Consider the following 21,202-nt stretch of genomic DNA (forward strand, 5'->3'; position numbering starts at 1 on the left):
ACATACCCACCCACTGGTGCATGCAATTTATATAACTTCCTCCCCTCTAGTGTGAGCAGAACCTGCGAATATGATGGGATATCACCTCCTATGACTAGGTTTCTAATCAATTGTCTTTGAGATAATCCAAAGGGAAATTATCTAGCTGGGCTGGACCTAATCACATAAATCCTTAAAAGGGACTGAGCCCTTCAGGAAGGCAGAGACATATGCCCATGTTGGCCAGCAACTGCCTATGGAGACCATGTGGCAAGGAACTACTGGTGGTATCTAGGAGCTAAGAGTGGTCCCCAGCCAACAGCCAGCAAGAAAATGGTGACCTGAGTCCTACAACTAGAATTCTGCCAGCAATCTGAATGAGACTTGAAGGAGACCCCAAGCCTCAGATTTGAATTGCAGCATTCTCAACTATAACGTGCCCAGACCTCTGACTGATGGAAACATAGAAATAATAGATGGGTGCTGGGCTTTTTTCCTTGTTTTTGTATATCATAGAACTTTTATTATTTTTTCTGCTAAATTTTTAAATATTATATAGCATCCATATTTTAGTTATGATACTATTTACAGACATTTAAAATGCATTTTCATGGGGCTCCTGGATGGCTCAGTCAGTTGGGCGCCCATTCTTGACTTTGGCTCAGGTCTCAGTCTCAGGATCATGAGATGGAGCAGTGAGTAAGGCTCCTCGCTGAGCAGGGAATCTGCTTGTCCTTCTTCCTCCCCCTGCTTGTGTGCATGTGTACACGCATGCTCTCTCTCTCTCTAAAAAAATAAATAAATAAAACCTTTTAAAAAATAAATAAAATAAAATGCATCTTCATTTACAAATATTTTATATTTTGTCTATAGAACAGATAATTTAGTGGGTGCTGCTTTATGCTGCTAAATTTGTGGTAATTTTTTAATGCAACAATAGAACACTAATAGAGTTTTTTTGTTAGAGGATCTCAGTGGATTATGAGAGTCCCCAATAGATCTTGCCCTGATAACCCATTATGAGATCTAGAGGCTTTGTAAGCAGCAAAAAAAAGGGCCAATTTGGGGGGGAGGTGCATTATTTCTACCTATCACATGTCCTCCAAACCAAATAACTTAATCTTTCCCTTGTTGAATCTAAATTGTGTCATATAGTACTTCTCACTGGTGTAAGTTTTAGGAATAAAAAATTACTAAATTTCCTATTTTTTTAGGAAAAAAGTAAAACAAAGCCCAAAAGCCTCCCCCTCCTTTAATATTACACTTATGTATTCACATTGTAGTTGTTAGTGCTTCTTCATTAATTTTTAAAATCCAAGAAATCACTAGCATCCTAACAAATAACGTTTTATACTACTAATGAGGGATCAGAAGCTATACATTAGTTAATTTATAACACAATAATTTTTTTCTCATTAAAAAAATAGAAAACATTGCCTTAGAGAAATGCCATACCTGGAATAAGCTGTCCGTCTATCCTCTATCTCTAGTTTTTTCTTTATGTTTACCATAATTGTGCTGTCAACTAAGTGCATAATTCTGGGGGAAAAGTTCCAGAATAACATTCTGGCCATTAACCCCATAGAAATATCACTATTCCTTGCTGTTTGTGGCCCTCAAGTTTGTTATATAATTAATTATATGATATAATAAAAGGGTAAAGTTAGTCTTGAGATCATCTTGCTCCAACCCTGAAGTAACTTCAGAAGTATAACCCCTTCTGAACATAGGCTCCATGTGCATATTTTATGTAATCTAGGCTTAGATGGAAAGATTCTCTTTCTACTCTACTTATTTATCTTACGTTTTAGGATTTAAAAATATTCCATCTGCTTTCTGCCAGCACTTCACTGAATTTGTTCTTGTTAAAGCTATCTTTGACCTACTTGCCAAGCCAGTGGACACTTTTCTGTTCTCATCCTTTGTCACTTCTTGGCACCGTTTAGTACTGTTGACCACTCTCATTTTGAAAGGGAGTCCTAACATGAGTTTGTCTTTTGATAATAGATCAAAAACAATGTTCATTGTTTCTTACTGATATTCTTTTTCCTTGACCCTCAGGGGACTGACTCCCCATCCTGACTTCATTCAAATAAGGAGTTTCCTTGCACTTTGTTTAAAAGAGGAAACTTCTCTGTAATAATACAACTCCTAGAATACCTCTCACCAAAACCATCCCTAAAGGGGTGTGTCTTATGGTGGAAAACTACTGAAAGTCCCCGAGTTGAATTACACAATCAGATTCTGAGACAGTGACACTCTGTTCTCTTTTAAATTTCTACTTCCTGAAACCGAGGCTGTTTATGAGAAACGGTGTATTTCAGGGAGATTGTCCTAAAATTAACCTTTTTCAGAGTTAGATTTGCTGGCCTTTAAAAGTGTTTATCCTCTTCTTCGAGACAAAGGTGAGTATCAGCCTTTAAATGACAAAACACAGTAGATGTGGGTACAAAAGATGGCATAATGTATAAGAAGGTATTTTTTTTTAACTGTGTGACCTTATTTCTACTTCCTGATCTTGTCTACGTTTAAATAACTTTAAAGCTCAGAGAATACTTGCACTTCTGAAAAACGGCACAGAAAGGGAGTGACGGTTGGGAAGGGGAAGGAACAGTAAACTTAGGTTACTGGGAAAGGAGAAAAGGAACCTGTTTTTTAGAAGGTTTTCATAACAACGTCCTTATGTCAGGGAGCTTGCTATTGAACATCTGACTTTGTCACTGAATTGAGATGTTTGATTAAAGCATTAAAAGAGGTGGGATTGGGGTGGCTGAATGGCTCAGTGGGTTAAGCATCTGTCTTTAGCTCAGGTCATGATCTCAGGGTACTGGGATCAAGCCCCACATCGGGATCCTTGCTCAGCGGGTGCCTGCTTCCTCTCTCTCCCTCTGTTTGCCCCTCCCCCTGCTTGTGCTTGCTCTCTCCCTCTCTCTCTCTCTCTGTCAAATAAATAAATAAAATCTTTATAAACAAAAAAAAAGGTGGTGAATTAAAAAAAAAAGGGGGTGGGATTACTTACATGAAAAATTAACCCTGGGACTTTTGCCTGGAGTACATAGGTAATCATAACAGAAACCATCACTTGTGCAATGACCTCAGTGATTTTGCCAGGAAACAGGTAAGAGTGGAGAATTACTCTTTTCGTTTGGGAAGAACTGACAGGAATTCTGGGTGTGGTGAAGCATTATGTAGACAGAAAGCATCTAGAAAAATTAAATTGCTTCATACTTTATTCAAAGAGTCCTTTCACTAACAAATTTTATCATTTGAAATTAGGGCTCTGAACTACTTTGGAAAACCACAGATTATGAGCTTTAGAATAGTCTGGGACTTGCAGGTGGGTGAGAGTGCAGGGGCAGGGTCAGAAAGGAGGGGGTTTATGTCACAATATAATGGCACCTCTGAATTATTTGTTTCTTATCTCCCTCTGCCTTTTCTTTTCTTTTTACTTAGTGTAGCTAGTACTCTTATGAGAAGTAATCTCTACTTCTGACTGATATCTCATTGTTAAGAACAGTTTAAATTCCTTACACAAAATCACTGTTGCTGTTCAAGTCTATACATGATGCTTTAGCATAGTCTCCATGCTCCTTTGTTTCTCCTCTTTCCTCCTTGGCCTCAAATACATTTTGAGTATTGAACTATATAGAGCATTTGTAATTATACCACAGAATCTGTGCACCCCTGTAGATGGGATGTCCACAGATTGTATGTATGGTGAGCACAGTTTTGGGTAGGGCTGGGTATAGGTTCACTTACCACCTGAGAGACACACAAGACCTAAACAAATGCCAAGTCTATATCCAGTGACCAGAATAATTTACTTCTCTCTTTCCACCTCCCCTTCCAAACTCTGTCATCCTGCAGCCTCAAGAGAAACAAAACACTTAAAGTATTCTGGCAATAATTTACTCTCCACTTCAAATACCTTTTGAATCTGAGATGAAGGAATTCTCCAAGTTCTTCCCCAACAAGACACCAGAATTTGATAGTATCCTTCACTGGCATGAGTAATGTTAGGGTGGCTGGTGATGGGGGGCAGCGAAGAATTGCACAAAGAGTAGAGCAACAGGCAGGAGAGAGTTTATTCACTCTCCAAGGGAGGACAAGGGCCAGACATCAAGAGAGATGTTAGCCTGAGTTTCTGTTAGGTTGGGCTTTTTAAGGGGTTTTGAAGGATGTGAGAGGTTTGAAGGTGACATGACTTTTGGCCAGGTAGAATGGGAGGTGACAGGGCTTTTTAAGGGTTTTTGAAGGATATGAGAGGTTTGAAGGTGACATGACTCTTGGCCAGGTAGAACAGGAGGTGACAGGCTTCTCCAGGAGCTCTCTCCAGGGCTTGTCCAGGATGTGTGTTGTGATCAGGCCAGAGAAGAGTATGTTTTGTAGTTGGGGTCTATTTTCTGAGAATAAAGGGTACCATAACCTAGAAAAACAAAGAGTGAGGGCGAGGTATAAACACCTGTGAGTTTGGTCTGTAAGAATGGCTGGGGAGGGGGCTTTGAATAGATTCCTTTCAAGTAAGAAGCCAATAATTACTTTAAACTTATATGTGTGTGTGTGTGTGTGTGTGTGTGTGTGTGTGTGTGTGTGTGTGTGTCTGTGTATTTTTTTAAAGCCATATGTAAATCATGATGGATGTTATAAAATCTCACATAAAATAATACTGTGTGGTGAGCACACCTGACATGTTAAGCTCTAACAATCTCCCCTTAAGTCCTATGTGATCTAAGTTTGGGTTTAGAACCTGGAATTTTCTTTAAGAATAAGTGTTCATTTCAAAATATTTCTGAAACTCCATGGTTCCTCCCATTCCAAAAGAATTTCACTGACCCCTTTCCCTGAACACAGTACACATACTACTTTTACTGTCCCTTAATCCATTTCAGATGATGATGGCTTTTTAGCATAAAATGCTCATTGAAAATGCTTTCCTGAAATTTTAAGCACCTATGTTTTGGAGAATTTTAATGGGAATGTGTATTCAAACTTTTGATATAAACCCATGCCATATTTTTGTTATTGTATCTGTTGCCTCTCTATCTGGGGGAGTCTGTTTCTTGTTATAGACAGTGACATCGATTTTTGCAGGATGTTGTGATTTTCTGTGTTTATAGAGTTCTGTGAGATAGACAAGTTTAAAAGTAAGAATATTGTCTGTTGCTATTATTCTCCTATGTCTAAGGAACAGAAAGAGATGATCATAGCTTTAATATCAGTTATATATTAATACAGTTTTCTCAAAGTATGGTGTACAAACTACTGATTTTAGGTGGCATGTGTCCAAACTTTGAAAATTTGAGTTTTATCCTTGGTTTAATGTGAATTAAAAATATAATTAGCTCGGGGTACCTAGGTGGCTCAGTCGGTTAAGCATCTGACTCTTGATTTCGGCTCAGGTCATGATCTCAGGGTCGTGGGATCAAGCCTGGTGTCAGGCTCTGCGCTCAGGGCAGAGTCTGCTTGCGATTCTCTCTCTCCTTCTCCCTATGCCCCTCCCCCTGCTTGCACGCACTCTCTCTAAATACGTAAATAAATACATAAATATTTTTAAGACCAAATAATTAGCTCATAAAATTTATGACTTCATGGATATTATTGCTCAGGAGGATGTTAAGTAAAAAGAAAGTGAGGTGTTTACTACTGATTTTAAGGAAACAGGTAAATAAATACTCTTACAGGTAATATGCAGATATGGTAAAAATTGTGAAGGTGGAATGTAATTAGCTAAAGTTTTGGAAATATTGAACTACTGTGTTTGGTAAGTGGATATTTTCTGAACCACTGCAGAAATTTGAACCTCACTGGTCCTTGGTTACACAGCTCAATTAATAATACAATCTGTTAAATTTCTTAATTATAGATACACAAAATAGTTGATAAAAATGCTTTATCATTTTATCATATCTTCAGTCCTCATGAATTGCCATAAAATTGAAGGGATGTAGAAGGTAACCAATATTTTTTGAAATAAGAATCAGAGAGAGGATAGGGGCTGCTGGGTGGCTCAGTCAGTTGGGCAACCAACTCTTGATTTCAGCTCAGATCTTGATCTCAGGGTCATGGGATAGGCCCACAGCAGGCTCTGCACTCAGTGTGGAGCCTGCTTAGGATGCTCTCCTTCTCCCTCTGCCCCTTCCCCAGCTCTCTCTCTGTCTCTCTCTCTAAAATAAATAAATCTAAAGAAAAAAATCATAGAGAGGATGAATCATCCCAGAGTAAGCACTGTAGTTCTCTTCTGCCTGTTTTACCCAGACACTGATATCTTTGAAGGGCAAAGAGGGGTGGTGTGGGCTAAAGGGTAGGAGAGGACGAGGGGACCATAAGCATCATCTGAGTCATTAATGTATCATGAAGTGTGCCAGTGGCCCTTAAAAAATAATCATATTGTAATTTATTTTAGGAACTCCACTCTAGGGAGGATATAATTCTTAATATGGAGAAAATTCACAAAGATGTTTATCATAAAGGTATTTATGATAACAACGAATTGTAAGCATTCTAACAAAAGGGAAAGGTTAAGCAAATTATAGTACAGTAGTCCCTCTTTTATCCATGGTTGTGCTTTCCACGGTTTCAGTTATCTGCAGTCAGCCACCACCAGAAGCAGATGATCTTCTTTCTGACATTTTGTCACATGCCTGCATCATTCACCTGACTTCATCTCCTCACGTAGGCATTTTATCGGCTCACATCACCACATGGTGAGTACAGCACAGGCTCACATCACCACACGGTGAGGAGTACAGCACAGGCTCACATCACCACACAGTGAGTACAGCACAGGCATATCTCATTTTATTGTGATTGCGTTATTGCACTTTATGGATACTGAGGTTTTTACGAACTGAAGGTTTGCGGCAACCCTGCATGGAGCCAGTTTGTCCACGCTGTTTTCCCAACAACAGTCGCTCACTTCGTGTCTCAGTGTTACATTTTGGTAATTCCTCAATGTTTCAAACTTTGTCATTGTTATGTTTGCTATGGTGATCTGTCATGAGTGATTTCAACTTATTGAAAGCTCAGATGATGATTAGCATTTTCTAGCAATAAAGTATTTTTTCATTAAGGTATGTACATTTTTTAGACATAATGCTATTCCGCACTTAATAGACTAAAGCATAGTGTAAACATAATTTTATATGCACTGGGAAACCAAAAAGTTCATTTGACTCGCTTTATTGCAATATTCACTTTTTTATGGTAGTCTAGAACTGAACCTGAAATATCTTCAAAGTATGCCTGTACGTGGGCGCCTGGGTGGCTCAGTCGTTAAGCGTCTGCCTTCGGCTCAGGTCATAATCCCAGGGTCCTGGGATGGAGCCCCAAGTTGGACTCCCTCCTCAGCGGGGAGCCTGCTTCTCCCATTCCTTTGACTCGTGCTCTCTTTCTCTCTCTCTCTCACTATCTCTGTCACTATTTCTCTCTCTCTCGCTCTCAAAAAAAAAAGGTATGCCTATACAATATGTTATTTTGAGAGAGAGATACCACATTCACATATGTTTGATTACAGTATATTGTTATAACTTTTATTTTATTTTATTATTATTGTTGCTAATCTCTTCCTGTGCCTAATTTATAAATTAAACTTTATGTATGTATATATAGGAAAAAATATGGTATATATAGGGTTCAATATGGCTTCAGGCATCCATGGTCTTGGAATGTATCACCCAAGGATTAGGGGGGAGGGCCTACTGTATATCTGTAAGACAAGATGGAGAATAGTACCAGCATAGAAAATGCTGAGTGAAAAACAGAGTCAGGGTCAATTAACTATTATACTTACAACTATGCAATACATATATAAAATATAGATATAGAAAGATATAAATTCACAAATATTCTAAAAGTGGTTGTTGTCTTACAGTGATAGATTAATTGTTCCTTTTCCTTTTCTCTTTGTCTGTATAGGTAATGTATTTTTATATTGACTTTTTATATTACTATATAACATACTTATATTACTTCTTGACAAAACTAATAGAATGTGTTAAATAAAACTATGCTGCTGTCTAGTAAATACAACTGTAGAGTCTTTGGAAGATAAATCTTACCTTTTCTTTATTTGGCATACAAATAACTAGGTATTTGAAAACGAGAGGATTGAGTCTCAGTGCTAGAGTGAATGGGCATAGCAGAGTCAGAGAACATAGACAGAAATACCAATTGAAACACTTACGCTCAGTTGACTTTTCTTGCATTGATTGCTTCAGTCTCAATCATGGTTTTTACTGCAGTCAACTTACTCTTGTTTTGAAGAAAGGAAAAAAGGAGGGGAAGAGGAATGGGAACTTTACATGATATATATGCTAATAGTTTCCTAATTATCTCATTCTTTTGAATTCCCATAACCTGGATTCATACATTTATGTCTATACGTGTTGTACTTAACATTCATTTTTGCCATTCTTTGCATATACTCCTATTGCACCTCAAAGTATATTGTGTCATCGGCTTGCCCGAAAACTTTGCTTAGAATCTTAACCTTAGCACATCTAGTTACTGTGATACATTCCCCATGAGTGCACTGTAACCACTGAAAAATATGCAAAATTTTCAACAAAAGTCTTGTCCGTCCATAAGTGTTTTTCTTTTTTATAAAAAAAATGCTTAGCTCCTCATCACATGTCCTTTTATTTGACCACTTCTTCAAAATGACTTAATCTCTGATTTTAGTTTGGATGCTGCCGGTCATCATTTTCCAAGATAACCATATTCCTACCCAGAAATTTGCTTCCCTAAATCCTGCCCTGAGTTATTGTGAGGGATAATAAAATGTGAGTGAATAGCATCTCTTCTGAGATATTACTCAATCAGGTCTGATTCACATCTCTAAAAGTTGCTGGTTCTTTAATAAGAAACATTTGAATCCCTTTGAGCCCAGATTCCCTGCCACCCCATACCTCCCCTCTTCCCCAGTGGGCAAGAGAAACGGGTAGGAGGACACCAGGAACTAGGTGGAGCTTCTAAAGGCACAGCTTGCCAGGCAGCTGAGAAGCAGACAGAAACACCCCTACCCAGTTAATTTCAGGCTGCAGGCTCCAGCCTCTTAATGTCAATGTAGCAAAGCATTCATCTTTGTAGCTCTCCTTGGGGACTTCTTGAGACATATTCTTTAAATATATTTCCACTCAATAAAATGACCTCTCATTACTTTATTCAGATCCAAAGGTCACTTTTAGACTTCATTTTTCTCTCTCTTTGCAATTTTGACACTGTTGACTTCTGCAAATTTTCTTTTTTGGTTTCCATATCACTGTGCATTTCTGACTTTTCTCCTACTTCTCTGGCTGCACTTCACTTTTATATTCTCTTTCTCTGTCCACATCAGATACTACATTGTGCTCTCTGCCTCCTCTCTCTTCTGCTGCGTGTTCGCATCGGATGAATGCCTGTTGCTGCACTTGTACCGGTTTATACAAAGGCCCTGTAGTTCTTCCAGAGTTCTGGAATCTTAGATCCAAGTGTAAACCTCTATTACTAAATATCTCTATTCTGCATCCCACAGGCATTTCACATCGAAAATTTTCAACCCTGGGCTCATTTACCACTTCCATCAGTATTTTTTATATTGATATCTGGCACTAAAAGCCATGTATTTGCTCAAGCTAAACATCTGGGCTCTTCTAGACCCCTTATTTCTTTACCAACAATATCTAATCAATTTTGAAGTGAAATTGATTCCATTTCTTAAATATCTTTGGAAACTACCCATATCTACCTATTCTTGGTTCAGGCCCTCAAGCTCTCACAGCATGTCCTGATCTCCTTAGCCTCTAGCCTTTGTCCTGTTGGATTAGATATTTCCCAGGACCCAGAGCATTCTTCTACCCCAGAACTTTTTTGCAGTAACCATTTTTTTTAAACTAAGACTATATCTTTTATCTCTGAATTCCCATTACCTAGCCCAATCCATGACATGTTGTAGATACCCAATATGGATTTGCTAAGTAAGTGAAATTTAATGGATTCCTACTTTTCTGCCCTATTTCTTTTGTTTAAATGAGACTTACCACAGCTTAAAGTTCCCTGGCTTACAAAGGACATAATTTTTCCCCAGAATTAAATAAAAAAATAAATCCATCGGGTGCCTAGGTGGCTCAGATGGTTAACCGTCTGCCTTCAGCTCGAGCCATGATCCCAGGGTCCTGGGATCGAGTCCCGCATTGGGCTCCCTGCTCCTTGGGAGCCTGCTTCTCCCTCTCCCTCTCTCTCTCTCTCTCTCTCTCTCTCTGCCTCTCATGAATAAATAAATAAAAAATAAATAAAATAAATCCATGAACTCAACACTTGAAGAATCGCATCCACTTTTCCACACATATATAATGATACCTACTCAACTAGACACAGTAGAAGGTTGAGATATTTGAGAGGTTTTGGACCCTCCCAAATGTGTCTTCTAATTTGGTATTGTTTAAAAAAATCCAATAATCGCTCTTTTGTGTGACATGACATACTTGCCAGATGAGATTTTCCTCATCTGTGTCTATAGTAGCTGCAGATGTGTCCGCCCTTCGAGGAGGTTCTGGCCCTACTCCAATCTCTTCCATCCTGCTATATTTGCATCATGCCTATCCTAGACACAATAGAGAGATCTTTTCCTAGGATAAGTTGTGATAAAGATTAACACTCACTGATGAAGTTTGGCTACTGGGATTAGTCATTTTGTGTTAGGTGAGATGTGGGGGGGAGGCAGAGTGATGAGAATGTCTAGCTCCAAAGTGAGGCTGAAAGAAAAACAGAAGATAATACATGCAGAAAGCATCCCTAAGTTAACCATAAGACATGAGTGAAAGAAGTGCAACTAAAATATGTACAGTGTCACAATGTTTTGTTAAATCACTTCAGACTACACCTAGGCACCTCAATTGAGAGGCAAAAATCAAACTGCTCAATAATCATCAAGGAATACTTAGTTAAATTTTGAAAGCTTACACTTTAAAAAACTTTATTATAAATATATGTATATAATAAAAACTTATATAAACATTTAACTTTGCAGAGAAACAATGATATCAAAATGTTTATAGTGCTTATTTCTTAGTGGGACTTCAGGTAATTCTTATTTTCTTTTTTACCATGTTTTTTCTCCAAATTTTTAAATAACACCATTTTGTGCTCATTATAATGAAATATTTCAAAAATCTAGATCTTTAAAAATACTTCAGAGGGGGTGTCTGGGTGGCTCAGATGGTTAAAAATACATCAGAGACCACTATGATACAATCTTCAAGGTTTTCATGACAAATACTTCCTAATGGAGCCTACTAGCAGACATCCAGTAGGCTGGTAATACCCTCACTTGCAAGCCAGAAGCCACCGTGTATGAAAAAGCAAGTTATAGTGAAAGAAAAGAAAAGCACTAATTATTATGAATATAGATTTCAGAAGTCTTACAGTATCTCAACACAGTCATTCCCCAAATCACAGTTGTCAAAGAAAAGCTTTTTAGACCACAGCTGTACATGCACAAAGTGTGAAAGGCTGAGTGAACATGAGGGAATTAGGGAGTTCCCCCTGGCCAAGTTTTCTCCAAAAGATGTATCCCTTCAGGAAAAAAAAAAAAAGGGTGGGGGAAACAAACCATAAGAGACTCTTAATGGTAGAGAACAAACTGAGGGTTGATGAAAGGAGATGGGTGGAAGGATGGACTAGATGAGTGATGTGTATTAAGGAGGGCACTTGTTACAGTGAACACTGAGAATTGTATGTAAGTGATGAATCATTGAATTCTGCTCCTGAAACCAATATTACACTATATGTTAACTAACTAGAATTTATATAAAAATTTGAAAAAAAATGTATTCCTTCAGATCACCCTATCTGCTCCCATTCAGCCTTTTCTGAATGCACAGCTCATCTAAGAGCTGGCCTTTCATTTCACTTTCCTGGAAAGGTAGAATCATTAGCTGAGACTGATTTGGAGTTCAAAGTGGACATGTTGAGAATGTGATGCTTACTGGATATACAAGTACAGATATCCAATAAACAGCTGAAAATATGCATCTGAAAATTTCAAGAGAGAAGTTTGGACTGGAGATACAAAGTTGATGGTTATCAGCCAATACATGATATTTACAACTATGAACTGAATGAGATCACCAAGGAGTGGATTTAAATGGGGAAGGGAAGGGGGCCAGAGACTGAGCCTTTGCACATTTCAACATTAAGGAGTCTAGGAGGAGGATGAACCAGCCAAAAAGGCTGAGAAAGAGAGGTCAGTAATGTAGGAAAACCAAGAGAGTGTAGTATCATGATGGGCAATAGAGAAGGGAGGCTCTGTGTCACATGCTGTTGATAGGTTAACAAGGAAGAGGAGTGAGAATTGATCATTAGTTGTAGCAATGTAGAGTTCACCAGTGACGTTGACAAGGGCAGTTTCAGTGGAGTGATGCAGCAGAAGTCTGACTGAAGTGCATTTAAGAGAGAATGGGAAGAGATAGGTTGAAAGCTCGAGTAGGAGTAAATCTTTCAAGGAACTTTGCTGCAAAGGGCAATAGCTATGGATGAAAGTGAAGTCAAGAGACTTCTCTTCTAAGATGGGAGAAATAGTGGCATGTTTGTAAACTGATCAGAATGAGCCCATGGAGAGCAAAAACTCAGAAGAGAAGAGAAAAATGCAGCACTGAGTTTGAATAGGAAGAAAGGTGGAATTATTGTTTGAATGGAGTGACTGCTATAGGTTAAGAGAACGGGTGACTCATCTCTGAAAGCAAATGGGAGGGCAAAATATGGGGTGTAGCTGCTGTTAGGTTGGTAGAGGTAAGTGGAGTCTGTGGAAGTCCTCTCCTGATTGCTGAGAATGAGGGTAGAGGAGGAAGGGAGAGAAAATTTGAAAGAGGGTCCTAAGAGAGTGGAAGGTAGATGGACCTGATAATCAAAGTGTGATTGCCTGGCAGCATTAATAGCATCATTGAGTTTCAGAATCAGAAATTTAAAATGAGATCGGGGGAGCATGGTTATTTTTTTCCCACAGTGTTGTTCATCTGTGTAAATGTTGGATTTAACTAGAGTTGTGATTTTGACATGCACATATTGAAAACAAGGGAGTCAAAGGTGTATGCATGTGTTGATTATCGTGGTTGACCATGGAAATTAAACTGGGTAAAGGGAGGAGAGAGGACCTCAAGGGAGTGTGGGTCCATAGAAAGGTGGTAGGATCAATGGATTATATAGGTCCCAGTGGGATTTTAGGATTGTTGGATTTGGGAGAATAAAAGGGGACAAGATGGACGGTAGTGGACAGAAAGTGGGATACATGAATTTCAGAGTATGAAAGAGTTGTGGTTTTTGTTAATAACAAAGTCTAGGCAGTATGACCTTGAAAGTGAATGCCTGAGGTTGAGTGAAGAACAAGATCTTCAGAAGAAAGGATTTCAAGAAACCAAGAGTCCCTGATAGCTAAATAACTATTGAAGTCTCCAAGAATAGGGGTTGTTTAGAGAGAATAACACGATCTAAATGCAGGATCTAAAATGTCCTAGGAGCTGGCAGTTGATATTAACAATGAGGGGCAGAGGGCAATGACATAAGATTCAAAGATTGGGAAAGGGGTATACAGATTAAACAAGGAAGACAAAAGCAAGGTCCAAAAACGGCAATGATGAGGAGGCTGGTCATTTGGAACAAGTGGTTCTGAGGCTTAGGAGCATAAGCTGCCCCTTGAGAGATTTTTCAAGGTAGTTAAAAATGTAAAGCACTATGAAGTGTAATGTATTGCTATTTCTAGCATATGAAAAAGTAGTAGTTTATTGCAAACTCTTTTAGCCAAATATTTATATAAATAACCAGGAGGATTTCCTCTCTCTGGCAATCCCCAAAAGCAGTAAGTAGATTTTTTTTAAGTCACTGAGTGGAAGTTCAGAACTTCGAGACAAGATATCATTCAGAAAAAACTTTTCAGCAAAGTCTCTTTATTTTCTGCATAACAAAATTGTCAGATATTACCACCCCTGATAATTTAGACCTCTGCTAGTAAGGTTTCTAAAACGTCTAAGGAGAGATTTGAAACCCCTACCTACCGCTATTTAAGGGGATGGGAGGAGAGATTTGTCCCCTGTTAAGCACTTTGGACAGGATCTGGTCTTCCTTGATTGGCATTTCCTTCCATGTGTTTCTAAAGTGATGGACAGTGATGACCAGTTGTACCTTCTCCACTCTCCTTTGGGACTCAGGAACGTGAGTTCCCTCTGTTCTCTTACCGGGATGTTTCAAGTAGCAATCATGCAACAATGCCTATGTATGCCATAATGCAGGAAATAAAGGGTAGAGATTGTTGCTTATTCTATCGATTCTCTTCTTATAATAAAGTCCTCTGTGTTTAATATTTTTTTAAACTAGAAAGTTCTAAATTAGAAACAGATCAAAATCTTTGAACACCAATTTTGGGTGTTTTCACATGAAGCTTTTGAATTAATTTCTTTTCCTAATTATATAGCTACACATAGTCATTGTAGAAATGAAAGGAAGGGGAAAATAATTGAAAAGTATTACTGAAAGCCAAGACTCTTAATATTTTTGCATATTTTTTTCTGATTATGTTTCAGTCATTTCTAAACATTGTGGTGAGGTGCACATAAAATTTGCCATCATACTCATTTCAAGTGTACAGTAAAGTGGTACTAATTTACATTCACACTGTTGTGCCTCCATCACTCCCATCTATCCATAGCATTCTTTTCATCTTGCAAGTCTGAAACTCTGTACCATCAAACAATAACTTCTCATTCCTCCCTTCCCTCTCCCCTTGCAATCACCATTCTACTTTCTGTCGCCACGAATTTGACAACTCGAGGTACCTCATGTAAGAAGAATCATGCAGTATTTGTCTTTTAGTGACTGACTTATTTCACTTTGTATAATGTCCTCAAATAGCATTTGTCAAAATTCCCTTTTTAAGGCTGGATAATATTGAATTGTATGTTTATACCACAGTTTGTTTATTCATCTGTTGATGGACGCCTAAATTCCTTCCACTTTTTTGGCTACTATAAATAGTGCTGTTATGAACATGGTCCACAAATATCTCTGCAAGCTCCTGCTAACCGTTATTTTGGATGTTTTCTCAGAAGTGGGATTCCTGGATCATATGATAATTCTATTTTTAATTTTTTAAGGAAATACCACATGTTCCATAGCAGCTGTACCATTTTATATTCTCACCAACAGTGTGCTAAGATTCCAATTTTTCCACATCCTGGCCAATACTTTTCAATTTTCTGTTTTCTTTTTTTTTTTTCACAGTAGCCATCCTAGTGGGTGCGAAGTGGTTTCTCATTGTGATTTTTTATTTGCATTCCCTAATTATTAGTGATGTTGAGCATCTTTTCATGTGCTTATTGACCATTTGTATATCTTCTTTTGAGAAATGTCTATTCAAGTCCTTTGCTATTTTCTAAATTATGTTGTTTGTATTTTTATTGTTGAGTGGTGGGAATTCTTTATATGTTCTGGATATTAACTCCTTATGAACTATATGATTGGCAAATATTTTTTCCATTCCATGGATTTCCTTTTCACTCTGTTTAACATGACCTTTGATGCACAGAAGTTTTTAAATTTTATGTAGTCCAATTTATTTGGGTTTTTGTTTGTTTGTTTGTTTGTTTGTTTGTTATCTGTGCCTTTGAGATCATATCTAAGAAATCGCTACAAAATTCAGTATCCTGAAGATTTTCCCCTGTTTTCTTCCAAGACTTTTATAGTTTTAGGCCCTATGTTTTTGAGTTACTTTTTGCTTATGGTATAAGGTAAGGGTCCAACTTTATTCTTTTGCACATGGATATCCAGTTTTTCCAATGTCATTTATTGAAAAGATTGTCTTTTTCCCCCATTGAATGGTCTTGACATCCTTGTCAAAAATCATTTGACCATATATGTGAAGGTTTATTTCTGGGCTCTCTGTGTGAAATTTATTGGTCTGGATGTCTGTCTTTATGCCAGTACTACGCTGTTTTGATAAGTGTACCTTTGTAGAAAGTTTTAGAATTAGGAAGTGCAAGATCTCCACCTTTGTTCTTCTTTTTCAAGATTGCTTGGGCTGTTTGCATTTTATGAGATTTCATATGAATTTTAGGATGGATTTTTTTCTATTTCTGGAAAAAACATCATTGATCTTCATTGACTTTTTTTTTAACATAGCAGTTATCACACTTTGTGAACAACATTATATTCTGCCTTTCTTCCTTAACATTATATTTATCTTATTAAAAATAAACATTACTTCTTGGGGCACCTGGGTGGCTTAGTCAGTTAAATGACCGACTCTTGATTTCGTCGACTCAGTCATGATCGATCTCAGGGCTCTGAAATCAAGCCCCATGTCTGGCTCTGCACTGGGTGTGGAGTCTGCTTAGGATTCTGTCTCTCCTTCTCCCTCTGCCCCTCCCCCTCCCCCTCTAAAAAAATAAAAAATAAATAAAAATAAATAAACATAACTTATTTTAATTTAAACACTTCATAAACATACTTTACAATGACTACATAAAGGAAAACGTACAAATGGAAGTACAGCTGAAAGATTAGAAAATTTTTTACCTCAAATTATGCAACTTGGGTATACTTTAGATACTATAAACATAAAAATGAGAAAAATTTGATTCAAGATTGTAATTCTTACATTATTTTTGACCAACTACAATTCTGGAATTCATTTATTTACTCAGCAAACATTACTGAGTCTTTATAGTTTTTGAAGCCCTGAAAACCTAGATATAAAGTAGATCTGATTTTCACCCTCAGGGAAAGGGAACAAATACTAGAATTTAGTGAAAATCTAGTATGCGTCATGAGTTTTCACTGTCTATTTTAATGTTTGCACTAATCTTTTTTTTTAATATTTTATTTATTTGTCAGAGAGAGAGAGCATGCACACACAAGTAGGGGGAGCACCAGAGAGAGAAGCAGGCTCCCCGCTGAGCAAGGAGCCTGACTCCGGGGTCAAACCCAGGACCTGAGCCAAAGGCAGATGCTTAACCAAGTGAGCCACCCAGGCGCCCCACTGTTTGCATTAATCTTATGGGGAAGTGATGTTAACCCCATTTAGAAATGGGAAAATAATGTTCATTTCAGAAAGGCTGAAACCACCTGTGGAGGTGACACAGAGAGTGAGTGGGAGGGCAGGGATACAGCTCAGGGCTGACTGCTTCCAAAGCTCCTGCCCTTTTCACTCTGCCGAATTGCCTTTTGGCACTTATGACCTAGGACAAGAAACAATACATATAGATAAATGTAACATGAGCAAAACACTGTTACAGTGATATTGTGCTGGAAAAGAGTCAACAAAGGCTTTAGAGAATTTAAGACTTGCACACTGAGAATTTCATTAGCTACAATGGGGAGGGCAGCATTCGTGGATTCATCCATTCACAAACCTGCACTGAGCTTCTACTGTGTGCTAGTCACACCGCTAGCTCCAGTTGTGCCCTAAAGATCTGAGAGAGAATGAGTGTGACACTGACCACCCTCGGGAGCCAGTGTCTCGGGAGACAGGGAAGTAACTGATGAATGACAGAGCCCTGTGCCAAGCTCTGGAACGGAGTCAAATACAGAGTGCTGGGGGACAGGCTTCCAGTGTACTAAAAGCAAGTGCAGAGTGGCAGAGCCTGTGCTGTACAGCACGTATGCTGAGCACAACACACTGGACTCTCCATGCCAAGTTCAGATGCTTGCACTTCATCCGATAGGCAACAGCAAGCCAGCAGACATTTTTAAGCAGGGGAGTGACAAGGTTAAGTCTGCTTTTAAGAAGCTATCTGGCAATGTGTGAAGTACAGAGTGTGGAAACGTGGGAAGAGACGGGGGCCAAGAAAACCAGTCTGGAGTCTAAGGGTGCCAACTAAAGATGGAGAGGACCCGGTACAGGCAACAACAGAAAAGACTGAGGGAGTAGGGACCATATTTACAAGAAGAAGATGGCAGAATTCATGGACTGTAGGACGTATAGCGAGAATAAGTTAGGAGTCAAGAGAACAGCATAAACAAAAGCTTCAGGTCATACATATGTTCAGAACCACTGCATTGTTTACAAGTGAAGGACTCATTCAGCATTTCATAAATAGGTAATGAATGCTCTTTGAATTATCAGTATTCCTTTTATATATTTAGTCATTCTAAAATACTCTAATAGTGGGGTGCCTGGGTGGCTCAGTCGTTAAGCATCTGCCTTCGGCTCAGGTCATGATCCCAGGGTCCTGGGATGGAGCCCCGCATCGGGCTCCCTACTCAGTGGGAAGCCTGCTTCTCCCTCTCCCACTCCCCCTGCTCATGTTCCCTCACTCGCTGTGTCTCTCTCTGTCAAATAAATAAATAAAATCTTTAAAAAAAAGAAAAGTCTTTGAAAAATAAAATACTCTAATAGTTTAATAGATTTTTTCCTCCCAAGCAGTTTACACATAGCCTATGTTATTTATACTTTTAATTCTGTTAGCAAAGTCTTCCTACATAAATAGTGTAAGTGAAATTTTTATCGTTGTTATATTGAAACATAGATTTTGAGAAAATGGATTAGTGAATTTTTTTTCTATAATGAAATTCAAAAGATTAATGGACTTTTTTCTGAAATGGGGTTCAGAAAAGATTATTGGTCAGGTAAATAATATGCAACGCTATTTTAATGTTTCACAAAAGTTTTACACTTTCTTAGGTCATTACTAAGTCTTGTAATTTATTTGGTTCTTTTTTGTTCTGTAGAGCCACATTTATTTTCATTAATAAGCAAAATATACATCGCGTTAAAAGTGGAATCTCTTGTGCCTGTGCTGTTATGTGTGACCAGAAGAGGGCGGCAGTGAAGCACTAGAAAGAACGAGCAGGCCCTTAAATTGCAGAGACAGTTAAGACCATCCTGTAAATGACCTAAACATCTGTTGAGGCTGACATCTTAATTAATTGATTCACTTTCTGAGCTAGAGACTATGACGTAAACATTGTCACAGAATTTTCAGAACATCAAATGATGTCCTTATAATGCAATAGAGTAGTAAATTTGTGGGAATTTCTTTTAAGATTGATGACCATTTACAGATGTATTCTGAAAATTTTACATCAGTCTGAAGGGAAAAGATTAGAGGAAGGATTAAAAGTAAACATGTTGTTCTTGTTAAAGAGTGTAGGGAGGGAATTTAATAGTTTACAAAGACAATAAAAGGAGTCTTTTTTTTTAAGATTTTATTTATTTATTTGACAGAGACACAGTGAGAGAGGGAACACAAGCAGGGGGAATGGGAGAGGGAGAAGCAGGCTTCCCTCGGAGCAGGAAGGACTCAATTCCAGGACCCTGAGATCATGACCTAAGCCGAAGGCAGACGCGTAATGACTGAGCCACCCAGGTGCCCCAGAATTTTATTTTCTTTGAACATTGCAGATACTCCTGAAATAAAAAGAAAAATTTCCAATTTATCAAATATATAGTAAGCAAAGCTTAGGATTAAGCAACTAAGAGAGGTTGCCCAGATTCAGTAAATATCTTCTTTTATAAACAATTACTAAAAAGAAATATTTTTTGAGTACCTCATATGCGCTAGGAATTATTCCAGGCTATAGAAGGGAACAAAACAGAGACATGGCCTGCCCTATTGGAGTATATATTATAGTGGGGAAGATAAACATTAAGCAAAACCCCACATTAATTCATAGTTACAACTGAGAAAAAAATGGAAAGTAGTCTACCACAGGGCCCCAGGTAAATTAGTTTAGTTCATTCTCAAAATTGGAAATTAAATAAAATTGAAAATAGGACTTAAGAACAACTCGTTTGAAGTTCTTAATACCTATTTATATTATGTATTTCCTTTAACAATAAATAAAATGGATAAGGGGGAATTTACATATTATTTAAAATAACATTGCAAAAGAGTATTTGGGTAGTTGATATACAACAATAAAACACTGCCAATTGAAGTGTCATAAAATGCCACAAACCTTCTCTGACTGCCCAGACTTGATTAAACACCATGTCAGGCGTCAGGCTGGCCCCAGCTGCAACTGAGAATTTGTCCTCACTTGATCCACTCTAAATCCAGGTCCCAAACCTGGAAAACACTTGTGTAAATAGAATCCCCTACCTCCTCTTTTTCATTCATCTTCATTGGCATCTCTGACATCCCGGATTCCCAGTTTGCCCAAGCTATGAGCCCACTTGTAGGCTCTCCAGCCTCTCTCTGAGCCTGGACCCCTTGGCTCAAAAATCTATAGTTTTAAAGTCACCTTCGACTTTTGTTATATTCCTTCCCTCCACTGTATACACTTTCCAGATGTGGATTGACTGAGACAGCCCCTCAGCTGACTCTGATGGGATCCATTACTGATGAACCATGGCTGGGCCCTCACTGATTCTTCTATTCATCCTTAACTGACTGTCTTTCTAATTCTCTACGGCCCCTGTTTCAATTCAGGATCCCCCTTTTCAAGCTGAACTCACTCCTGCCACCCTGCCTCCCGGAACTCCATCTGTTTGACTTAGGACACTGGGTTATCCATGGTGAACTCTCAAGTTTTCTCCTTCCCTTCTAACTCAGAGAGACACTGTTCTACCTTGTATCTAAGCCTACTCCTTCTGACTTCTTAAACCAACCCCTTTTTACCTTCTTTTATGATTTTTCTCATTCATATTCCCTCTCATCTTTTTTCTTTTTTCTTTTTCTTTCTTTCTTTCTTTCTTTCTTTCTTTCTTTCTTTCTTTCTTTCTTTCTTTCTTTCTTTCTTTCTTTCTTTCTTTCTTTTCTTTCTTTCTTTGCCTTCTGACATCTTCTTGGCCTACACACATGTTCAAATCTAATGATTCTTATGAAATGTTCATTTCCCCTGAGACTGTATTCCATCTTTCTCCTTCCCTTAACAGCAGTGCTTCTCAAAGTAGTAGTCTGTATTTATGCCTTTCACTTCCTTGTTTAACACTTGTCCATCCATTTCTTCTGGTCTGCCCTCTTCTGAAATGTCTACTTACATGATCAACGAGAACTTTCCAATCACCTGATCTAGTCATCTCTTCCTAGTGGCTATTCTGGGGCTTCCTGTGGAACTTGTTGCCCAGTGTCATGTCTCCACTCTTCTTGGTTCTCACATTTCTAGCTGGTTCATTGGAGGCCATTATTTCACTATCTGGCTCCCAGGTAGAGGCATTCTCTAGAAGGCCATGTCTCCTTTATATCCTACCTTTGCTTCTTTTAATCTAGTGCAATGGCTTCTATTATTGCCCACCCCCATGTGGATGAACCCCAAA

General features: G+C 38.3%; 1 protein-coding gene across 7 annotated transcripts in view; it reads left to right on the top strand.

Moving 5' to 3' along the window:
• The first annotated feature begins 2,242 nt into the window (after window positions 1-2,242).
• The window catches only part of ALPK1 (alpha kinase 1), a 117,556-nt gene continuing 98,596 nt past the window's right edge, over window positions 2,243-21,202 (top strand). For 3 of the 7 annotated variants that reach the window (XM_027598460.2, XM_027598466.2, XM_027598465.2), the window contains exon 1: window positions 2,243-2,384. The gene's annotated coding sequence lies outside the window, so the exon portion shown is untranslated. Of the gene's footprint in view, window positions 2,385-3,019; window positions 3,098-6,559; window positions 6,751-21,202 lie in introns of those variants that run through there. The other 4 variants (XM_027598461.2, XM_027598467.2, XM_027598462.2 and 1 more) reach the window with 3 other exon arrangements.

This window comes from Zalophus californianus, chromosome 2, assembly GCF_009762305.2.
Source record: "Zalophus californianus isolate mZalCal1 chromosome 2, mZalCal1.pri.v2, whole genome shotgun sequence".
Lineage (NCBI taxonomy): Eukaryota > Metazoa > Chordata > Mammalia > Carnivora > Otariidae > Zalophus > Zalophus californianus.